General features: G+C 49.6%; 1 long non-coding RNA gene across 1 annotated transcript; it reads left to right on the forward strand.

Moving 5' to 3' along the window:
- The first annotated feature begins 1,411 nt into the window (after positions 1 to 1,411).
- Positions 1,412 to 8,189, forward strand: Gm20611 (predicted gene 20611). The gene is made up of 3 exons (NR_040638.1): positions 1,412 to 1,560; positions 6,512 to 7,288; positions 7,985 to 8,189. It is a non-coding gene; the product is annotated as a predicted gene 20611 (long non-coding RNA).
- Positions 8,190 to 9,117: the final 928 nt, after the last annotated feature.

Consider the following 9,117-nt stretch of genomic DNA (forward strand, 5'->3'; position numbering starts at 1 on the left):
ACCCAAGGTCTATGCTGAGCATCACACTCTCTGGGCTTTTAATTGGGGTGCCTGGGCAAAAAGAAACCTGAGGGCCAGGTCGACCCAAGATTTCCCTTCCCACTTCCCTACATTCTGCTATCTTCCCACCTCTTCCCTTGTATATGAGCTCTCCAAATATCCGGGCCCCTGTGCTTCACTCACAAGAATCTAAAAGACATCACAGCCACACGGAGCTTTCTGTCACCTGGGCCTCTCTGTGGTTTGAAAGCTGCAACTATTGACCCGAATTTCTCCAAAGAATAACTTCCTACGGGTAGAATTGTGGACATCAAGGTGTTTCAAAGACATCTTTCAGGCACACACACCCCAGGCGGCTGTACTACGTTTGGAGTGAGATTTTCTTTCTTCCTTTCTTTCTTTTAAAGATTTTATTTATTTATTATATATAAGTATACTGTAGCTCTCTTCAGACACACCAGAAGAGGGTGTCAGATCTCATCACAGATGGTTGTGAGCCACCATGTGGTTCCTGGGATTTGAACTCAGGACCTTCGGAAGAACAGTCAGTGCTCTTAACCTCTGAGCCATCTCTCCAGCCCGAGATTTTCTTTCTTACTTAGACAAAATATAAATGCTCTGGGGACCTCAGCTTGCTCTTGGATGGGACACTGTGGCTTTAAGAAGCTCTGGGTTGAAGAGTGAGTTGGAGAGCTTTGATTCTGGGGGTCCCCTTCTGGAGTTTGGGATAAGGATCAATGTGGCAAATACCTGGCAAGGTAGGACATGGCTGCTGGGCTGCAAGCTCACCTGCACCCCAATCTGCTCTTGCCTTTGCTTGGAGATTCCTTGTGCTCTGCTGCCTCAGGGGACCCATCCTGTGCTCTGGGTCCCTTGTGACAGACTGTTGAGAAGTCCAGGGTCTGGTCACCAAAGCAGAGCCACTGACTAGGTTTAGTTTAGTGGCATTAGGGTCAATTGTCTGGGCCCATGATGCCACTGGGTTTTCAGGAACCCAGAGGGAGCCCCTTGAGACTCTCAATGGCTTAAAGACCAGCAAAATGAGATGCTACACATCGCGGTCTGCATCTGCCTGCTGCCTACACTGCTAGATTAGCAACCAGAGCAGTTCAGCTCAGCACCCCTTAGCAGAGCCCCAAGTCCATGCCCCTACACATACTTAAGGAGGACAGCGGCTCTTGAGCAATGGTTCTATACCTGTGGTTGTCGACCCCTTTGGAGGGGGTCAAATGAGCCTTTCACAGAGGTCACATAGCAGATACCCTGCATGTCAGATACTTATTTACATTTTGATTCATAACAGTAGCAAAATTTCAGTTATGAAGTAACAATGAAAAGAACTTTATGGAAGGGTTGAGAACCACTGTTCTAGAAGAACCTGGGGCTCTTGGGGTATCTCTACAGAGCTCTGGAACTGCCCTGAAGAAGCTCCAGAGAGAGGTCCTAGCTTGTCTTTTCTGTTCTTCCCCTGTGCTGTGTGACATTGAATGAGTCCTCTCCCCACTCTGGACCTTCAAGTCTCGTCTGCAGGAGGCAGGCCTGGAGGATAGCGCTCATCAAGTAAGTTCAGGAGGGGTGACTCTCAGATTCTAGGTGTGCTGGCAGGGTTTGTGTGTCAACTTGACACAAGCTGGAGTTATCACAGAGAAAGGAGCCTCCCTGGAGGAAATGCCTCCATGAGATCCAGCTGTAAGATATTTTCTCAATTAGTGATCAGTGGGGGAGGGCCCAGCCCATTGTGGGTGGTGCTTTCCCTAGACTGGTGTTCCTGGGTTCTATAAGAAAGCAGGCTGAGCAAGGCAGGGGAAGCAAGCCAGTAAGCAGCACCCTCCATGGCCTCTGCATCAGCTCCTGCCTCCAGGTTTCTGCCGTGGGTGAGTTCCTGTCCTGACTTCCTTTAGTGATGAACAGCAATGTGGAAGTGTAAGCTGAATAAACCCTTTTCTCCCCAACTGGATTCTTGGTCAGGATGTTTTGTGCAGGAAGAGAAATCCTGACTAAGACACTAGGCTATGACACCAAATAGGTTTTTCCAAATGCAACATCCTGTGTCCCAGGAAACACAGGCCTAATGTCGGAGACAGGGTCATCTCCAGCCAAGTCCCCAGGAAGTAAGAGCCCTTTGAAACCTTGATGGCAAGCTCATTGGCTCTAATTCTCTCCCTTCACTCCTGGGCTTGGCTCTAGGATAGGATATAGAGTTCTGCCCTTCATGCCTTTGAACCCAGATCATAATGGCTAAGGATTCCTCTACTTCCTAAGACTCTCACAGGCTGCTTCTGAAACACATCAGAACATGCCAGCCCTCTCTGAGGACATAAAGTTAGGGGTTAGCATTGCTAAATACTGGTAAGGATGCTAACTTAACAAGGCAGACATGATACTACATCTGCAACACCAGTATTTGGGGGGGGCAGAATAAGGGGATTGAGAATTTGGTGTTATTCTTGGCCTACACAGAGATTTTTGGGGCCAGCCTGGGCTACAAGAGATGCTGTTTCAGGGAGGTGGCAGAACACATCTTTAATCCCAGCACTCGGGAGGCAGAAGCAAGTGTATCTCTGTGAGTTCCAGGACAGCCAGGCTACAGAGAGAAACGCTGTCTCTCAAAACACTAACAGAGAGGGAGGGGAGACAGAGAGAGACAGAGACTGTCTAAAACAAAACAAAACAACAAAAAACAAAAACCATGATAATTTACTGATTCGTTCTTGTATGCAATTTTTTTTTTCCTTTTTGAGACAGTATCTTTGGAGCTTTGATTGTTTGTTTTGTTTTTTGATAAGGTCTCCCTATATTGTCTTGTCTAACCTAGAGCTCATTAATTAGACCAGGCCGGCCTGTGACTCCCAAGTGCTGAGATTAGAAGTATGTGCCATCATGCTCCCCTGAGATGGTACTTTCTGCATCTCAGATTGACTGTGAACTCAGTGTATAGCTTAGGATGTCCTTGGTCCTGGTTCTCCTACCCCCATCTCTCAAGCACTAGGATTGCGGGGTGCCCCTCCCTGCTTTGTACAGCACTAGCAGTCAAACCACGGGTTTTTGGGGCAAGCACTCTGCCAACAAAGCTACATCTCTGGGCTCCATTATTAAAGCTGCTTTCCTTCCTTTCTCTCTCTCTCGCTCTCTCTCTCTCTCTCTTTCTTTCTTTCTTTTTCCTGAGATGGGTCTCATGTAGCCCAGGCTGGCCTCAAGCTTGCCACATAGCCAAGGAGCCAAGGATGGCATTGAACTCCTAGATCCTCCAGCCTCTGCCTCCTGTTAGGATTAGAGGTGAGCTACAATCCCAAGGGCCTTTAGTGTAACAGTCAAAAGCTACTGGGAGTCAGGCAATTGGCTCAGTATAACCCTGATTCTCCTTTTGTGCCCAGGCACGTTGGTCAGGAGTCTGTCTTCAGCCTGTCATGGCAGCAGCTCAGCTTCAGTGACCAATCTATACTCACTCACAGGAGACTCTGAAATCCCAGATTCTGTGCTATAAAGTCCCCGCTCGAGTGAGTCGTGACTGCTCCAAACAGCCTGGGCAGCTGCGAACCCTCATGGCATCTAGGTGACCCTGTTCATCCTACAGCTGTTCTCACTGAGGGGAGGGGAGCTTTTGAGTGAGCCAGTCAAAACTCTGTGCTCGGTGATCCTGTGAGGCTCGGAACGGTGGCACCCGAAGCCATGGGTGCACACACAAACAGGGCTCTAATCGGTGGGATCACAATCCATGAACAAGCATGAGACCTCCCTTCTTCTCACACACACACACACACACACACACACACACACACTCACTCACATACATGAGCTGGTTTCCACAACTGTGGGGTTAGCCTGGAAGGTGTCTGTCCTATATAGTACTCCAGTACCAGTGTTGCAGACTCTAGGCCCAGGAAAAGGTTTTTGATGTTTGCTGGTGTTTTTGATGACCTTCATCGTGGGTAGAGCAGGCTGCGCTGGTTCATAAAGAGAAGACAAGACCTAGAGTGCTGTGACCCTTTAAGGCATCATGGTGTGATGACCCCCAACCATAAAGTTATTTTCGCTGCTGCTTTGTAACTGTAAGTTTGCTACTGTTATGTTAAATCGTTATGTAAATATCTGATATGAGGGATATCTGATGTGACCCTGTGAAAGGTTCATTCCAGCCCTCCTCGTGGGGTCGAGACCCACAGATTGAGAACTGCTGCCCTGGAGTGTTTTTAAATCATCAGTAACAGCAAAATGAACACAGCCAACGGGCAGAAACCCCCCACTGTTTCTTCCTCACTCTGCTGGAAGAAATGGGGGTGGGGTTCTGAGACTGAGGAAGGTGAGTGGCTGTGAAGTGCTAAGACAGGGAGTTCCCGCCCCCAAAGAGCTTCGAAGAGCCAAGCACCAAGGGACCCAATAGCTTAAGAGCTTAGGGGCTGCACGTGCAAGCGCCAAGTTCCAGCAAAAAGCCTCTGGCCTGAGAACGCTAAGTCTCTGGGTCAAAGCCAGAGCTGTCATCCATCCCCAGTGGTGGTGAGTTAGAGTGACATATTTAGGGGTTTATACAAACAGTCCAAAGCCACTGGTGGGCTGGTGCTCCAGCTGCTGAAGGGCTAGTCCCTGAGGACTCTACCTGAATAAAGCGAGAGGCCCTCAGCCTGAGATCCGTGACACTCTCTCGGAACAAATGCTCGTGAACAAGTAAGTACTTTTTAGCAACAATCCGATGAGCAGGACCCTAAAGTTCAAAGTCAGGCCCATCCATCCCTACCTCTTTCAACCTAAGATGGACCCTCTGAGTTGCCTCCCAAGCAACTGCGGGACCTCTGGCTGAGAGCCAAGGGATTTCTTCTTGGGTGGAAGGGAGAGGCAGGAAAAGAGCCCTTCTGCTGCAGGGACCTGGTAGATCAATCTGAACAAAAAGTGTCTACCTCTCCCTCCACCTCCCACATTTTCTTCCTCTCCCTCCCTTCTCCATCCAGTGAAGGATGGAACCACACCAGGACAGGAGTGAATGTCTCAGCACCAGCTATAATACAGGTCAGATACAGGCAAGTAGCTCACACACACGCACATATCCACCCACCATGCACGCCCTCTAACTACAGCAATAGTTCTCAACCTGTGGGTTGTGACCCCCCTTTGGGGTCTAGTGACCATTCCACAGAGGTCACCTACGACCACTGGAAAATATAGATGTTTACATTATGATTCATAACAGTGGCCAAATTACATTTATGAAGTGACAATGAAATTAATTTTATGGTGGGGGAGGTCACAACATGAAGGACTGTATTGAAGGGTCACAGCCTTAGGAAGGTTGAGAACTACTGAGCTTCAGTATTAGACCAGGGCCCGGGTCAGACCAGAAAGGAATACTACAGAACCCGTGTGCCTAGACAGCCCCAAACCAATAGCAAGGACAGCATGAAGGCTACCTGCCCTGAGACAAAGAAGGACACACAGGGCCCCAAGGAACCTAAGGCCTCCGCTCTCCCTAAAGAGACAAGAATGGGTGCAACTAGTTACCCAGGGAGTAGCGCAGGCTGCCCCATCTCTCTGCCGTTCCAACATAAAGTGGCCAGGTGAAAGGACCCTTAAGGTTATCTAGGATACGTCCCATTGTACAGACATCTGGGTTTCTGAGCGCATGCGCCCATGCTAGGAGCCCGGTGAGTCGCAAGACCACTAAATGTTCAGGACAGGAGCAGCAGGGTGAAGTCTGAGCCTGCCAATGAAGACTTCTAGAGAGACGAGGGCCAGAAAGGTAGGAGCCCAAGTAAAGAAACCAGGAAGTACAGAGCTAAAGATGAGAATAAAACAAGCCAGACCCAGGCTGGAGAGATGGCTTGGTGGTTAAGAGCACTGACTGCTCTTCCAAAGGTCCTGAGTTCAATTCCCAGCAACTACATAATGGCTCACAACCATCTGTAATGGGATCTGATGCCCTCTTCTGGTGTGTCTGAGGACAGCTACAGTGTGCTCATAAAAATAAGATAAATCTTAAAAAAAAAAAAAAAAAAGACAAGCCAGCAGTTCTCAACCTGTGGGCTGCAATCCCTTTGGGTTCTCATATCAGATATCTACATAATGATTCATAACAGTAGCAAAATTACAGTTATGAAATATCACCAAAAATAACTTTATGGTTGGGGGGGTCACCACAACATGTGGGACTGTATTAAAGAGTCACAGCATCAGGAAGGTTGGGACCCACTGGGCTAAGCGCAAAGACTGTAGTATGGGAAGCCTACCAGGTGTGGGTAGGAGTTTGCCCTAGTTATTGCCCCCCGCCCCCAGCACTGTGTCTGTCAAGGTCTGTCTGTCCTGCCTGACAAGCTGAGGTCACCCCAAACCCACTGATCTGTGTCTCCCCCTTACTCTACGAGAGGCCGGTTAGAGAGCTGCCTTCCCGGCCTTCATCATTTCCCATGTCCAAATTTCTTTCCCTCGCTTTTTTTCTTGCTAAGAGATAATTTTTAAAAGCGAGTCCCTGAGCTCAGCCCTTTCCAGCCTCGTTAATTCCGTGCCCTACCTCATTTGTTCCGAGGACCTACTTTCTCCTCCCAGCTGCCTCCTCCCAGCTGCCGCCCTCCTCCCACCAGCTATATTCGGGTTTCTGCTCCGTCCTTGGTAACCTTGTGCATCACTTAGAGCACTGCGTGTGCTTTTCTCTGCCAAGGAACTCTGGATACAAAGGAACCGCAGAGGTCAAGCATCTGCCCGCATCCAAACCCTTCCTCACACCTGAAATCAAGACCCCTTTTCCTGTGTGCCAAGCCCAAGGTGATCTGGTCTCAACTACAAGGGCAGGATGCTTGCTGCCCACTCAGCCTGCATGGACACATGGTAGCTTTCCCTAAGCCCAGCTTCTTCCAGAAAGACAGAGGCCGCTGGAGACTCACCGTGCTCCCTTAGCATGGATTCCCTGAGAGTGCTCTGTCTGAGTCTAGTCTGCAAGAAGAGGGCCCCTCACATCTTCCTTGGGCATCTTTTGGACTTGATGTTCTTGGGATGAGCAGGACGGGACCAAGCATCACCCTTGACTTGCATCACAACTGGTACCAAGATACTCATCCCTGCCCCTTCTGCAGCCACTGTGCTGGGGAGCAGTAGGGTCTAGAAACATCTTCCCTATTTGCACTGGATACTGCCATGGCCTCTCCCTGCTCTGGAGACACACGGCCCTCAGGAAGCACTGAAAGAAGTAATGAGACAGAGCGGCAAGACACTTGACAGCAGCCAGCCCTCCCAGCCTGAGGGCATTCCCTGCCCTGTCCAGCATCTGCTTCTGCATCCTGAGCAATGCACACTCCCTCTGCAGAAGGTAGTGTGTCCCCTATCCAAGGTGGGGAGGCTGGAGGGTTGTGGTTTGAGCACTTAGGACAGCTGCCACATGCTAAAGATGCACAAACAGCTTGGAGGCCGGGCTCCAGCTGGGAGTTGCCAGCAGCCCAGTCCCAGAGTGCATTTTTGTATTAAAGTCTTTCGGGCTACTTTTTGACTGGCTCTCAGACACTGACGGTGAGTTTTACGTTGCTGAATGTTGAGTCCAGTGTTTTCATCTGCCCAGGTGTCTCTGCTGTGGAAAGTCTTTAGGAACCTATCGGGTTTCTCTTGGGACTTAGTCTTATGGACTAATGATGCTAAAATTCCTTCTTTGGACAGAGAGATTAAGTGTCTATTCCTCCCTCTAAGGACCCAACAAATCAAGGTGCAATTCCACAGCAGTTCAGAGAGAACCAGAGTATATTTGGCCTATATACAGAGCAACCCGTGAGGGATTACAGGTGGGAGCCCCGGGTGGCCTTAAAGAACCCCTACTGGGCAGTCTTCACCTGTCACAGCTGCCTCCACCCACGGCTGTGTAGATGGAGTTGGCTCCCCTTGTCCTTCCACACATATATACTCTAGCTAGCACTTTCCTCAGGCAACATGCAATCTAGACGGAATCTGATTGGGAGGAACGGCTGGATGCTCAGGTGAAGATCCCTGACCCACCCACCCCTCCTTCTATATAAAGGAATATCAACAGTCAACAAGCCCGGCCATAGTGAGAGTTTTCAAGAGACCCAGCAGACCTGAAGAAGGCGGCGGCTTGGCTCCGAGGATAGCCCTGCACAGCACTCCGATCCTTTTGCCTCCTGCTCCTGTATCCTTTCCACCCCTCCTTTCTGCAGGGGTCCGTGGTCCTTGGAGGGAGTAATAAAGATGTCTGACTGTTCTCCAACTCCAGCAAAGTACAGAAACCTTGAGCCCTCTCGGCATCGCAAGTCTCGGGGTATTCCTTACACATACACACACACACACACAAACCACAAATGAGGAAAGGCGTGAAAAAACAGGAAAATACCCAAACACACTGACAGTGGTGATGATAAACAGCCATTATAATAGCGTTATAATAGCAAACACAATCGCAGAGGGGAGCATCTTAGCCGCCACATCACTTAATACAGCTGTGGCGGTTGTGTCCCTGCTGGGGCCTATGACTTCCCTGGTCACAGGGTTTTGTCTAAGGCCCCAGCACCTGATGTGGCTCTCCCTGAGTCCAATCGAAAAGTTGATTCTATCTATAAATGAGTAACACACACGCACATACGCGCATCACCATTACACAGGCTGGTGCATCTTTCCTGGTACTTCCATCTTGAAGCGTGGCGGATCCAGCAACCTTCATAGCAACTTCTGACAGGCACCATGGGAGCCGGCTTGAAGTGGGGAGACACTTTTAGCCCAGCCTGAGCCTTATTTCTCAGCCTTCTGCAAACCGCGCATGTGGTGCCTTCACCGATAGGGCCTCAGCACCTGGTTCTGGAACAGAAGTGACAACAGCCTGTATTGACCCTCCCCTAACAGTGGAATTCTCTGCAAACTTCTGGGATCACCTATTTCCACGCACACAAGATACCCTTGTTTACTCTTTAGCATTTACGGGCCCAGACTGGTGCAAAATTCTTCCAGTTGGCACCTGTGTTTTACCCAACCATAAAATTCCCACGAACGCTACAGCTACACCTGGCCTTGTACCCTCTGTAAACATATCACACACACATACACTCTCTCTCTCTCACACACACACACACACACACACACACACACACACACACACCGCTCACTCTTTCCCACACACTCCTGTCTTTCAAATGGCCTCTC

Source organism: Mus musculus, chromosome 10 (assembly GCF_000001635.26).
Source record: "Mus musculus strain C57BL/6J chromosome 10, GRCm38.p6 C57BL/6J".
Taxonomy (NCBI): Eukaryota; Metazoa; Chordata; class Mammalia; order Rodentia; family Muridae; genus Mus; species Mus musculus.